This window comes from Poecilia formosa, unplaced genomic scaffold, assembly GCF_000485575.1.
Source record: "Poecilia formosa unplaced genomic scaffold, Poecilia_formosa-5.1.2 Scaffold319, whole genome shotgun sequence".
Classification (NCBI taxonomy): domain Eukaryota; kingdom Metazoa; phylum Chordata; class Actinopteri; order Cyprinodontiformes; family Poeciliidae; genus Poecilia; species Poecilia formosa.
Window position 1 is genome coordinate 309692 of NW_006800258.1, and position 1923 is coordinate 311614.

A 1923-nucleotide genomic window follows, 5' to 3' on the forward strand; every position below is an offset into this window, starting at 1 on the left:
TTAGTTTTAAGGGACAAATACTTTTCACATACATTTAAATTTAAGATACTGAAATCAGTCTAAGTTTGTCTGATTTTTAAAATTTACTTGAGGATCTGACCTATTAGTAAACATCATCTACTGACGGACAGTCAGTATGGATTTAGGTCACAAAGATCCACAGCAATGGCAGTTCTGCATTTAATGGAAGAGGTGACCAGTGCTTTAGATAAAAAGAAACATGCTGTTGGGGTATTCATTTATTTGAAAAAAGCATTTGACACAATTGATCATGATATACTACTCAGAAAACTTGAGTGTTATGGTCTAAGAGGAGTAGTGTTGCATTGGATGAAAAATTATCTCAGCAATAGGCAACAATTTGTGCAGTTGGGTGATTTCCAATCCTCATGCTTGGATATTGTTTGTGGTGTTCCCCAGGGCTCGGTATTGGGGCCAAAATTGTTTATTTTGTATATAAATGATATATGTAAGGTATCTAAGAGACTTAACTTTGTACTATTTGCTGATGATACAACCATTTTTGGCACGGGTGAAGATTTACGAAAGCTGTTGCTTGAAATGAATCAAGATTTATGTAAACTGAAGGAGTGGTTTAATATTAACAACTTGTCACTAAATTTAGATAAAACAAAGTTTATGTTGTTCGGTAAGTGTAAAGAGAAGAATGACTTAATAATACAAATTGATAATATGACTGTGGAAAGAGTGACTGAAATTAGGTTTTTGGGAGTACTGATTCAAAACAAGATCTGTTGGAAACCTCATATAAGATATGTCCAATCTAAAATGGTAAGAAGTATTGCAGTTCTTGCTAATGCTAGAAAATATTTAAACTCCTCTGCCCTATACATTCTGTACTGCTCACTTATTTTACCTTACCTAAGTTACTGTGTGGAAATTTGGGGAAACACTTACAGAACGTTACTACAACCATTATGCACATTACAGAAAAGAGCCATTCGTTTAGTTCATAAGGTTGATTTTTACTGTCATACCCACAATCTATTTATAGATTCTTATTTATTGAAATTTACTGATCTAGTAGAGTTTCAAACTACACAGATCATGTTTAAAGTCAGAAACAAAATATTGCCAGAAAAGATTCAACAATTATTTTCCGATAGAGTGGGGGGATATGACTATAGGGAAAACCTTAACTTCAGAACTTTGAAGGCTCGTACAACAATGAAAACATTGTGCATTTCTGGTGTTGGTGTAAGGATCTGGAATAAACTCTCTAAAGAGCTGAAGCAAAGTCCAAGTATGAGACATTTTAAGAAAGGTCTCAAGACAGCTATTATTCAAAGGTATAAGGAAGAACAAAGGGGATAATCCTGGTGGGAAATTAAAACTTTAAGTATGATGTCATCAAGTAGGTGGCATGTCGGCGCAGGTGTGGGTAAATATATAAAGGTATGTAAATAGCTGTGTATTTTGTCTATAAGCAGATGGGAGTGTATATGGGTGTATGTATATGTACATATGTTTGTATATGTAAATATGTATATATGTATGTGTACAGATGTGTATGTGTGTGTATGCACTATTTTCATCTAGCTGAGGAAATTTTATTACACTTATTATTTCCTTTGTCAGAAAGGATACTGGATATTGAAAATACTGTGATAAATTACAGCTGGAAAAGGGGTATGATTACATAAGTTATACTTCATCATACTCCTTTTCAGACTCATAATCACCGATGTGATGTGTTTTTTTTATTGTTTTTTTGGGTGTTGTTTACACTGTCGTTGAAAGGTTTGTCTGAAATAAACTAAACTAAACTAAGCTAAACTAAACTAAACCTTTGTATGAACAAAAAAAAGTGTTGAGGACCTTTATGTGTGGCAAATACCTTTCCACTCAATATATACCAGGTTTGGTGTTAAAACAGCAGCATCTTCATTGCTTTTGCTATAA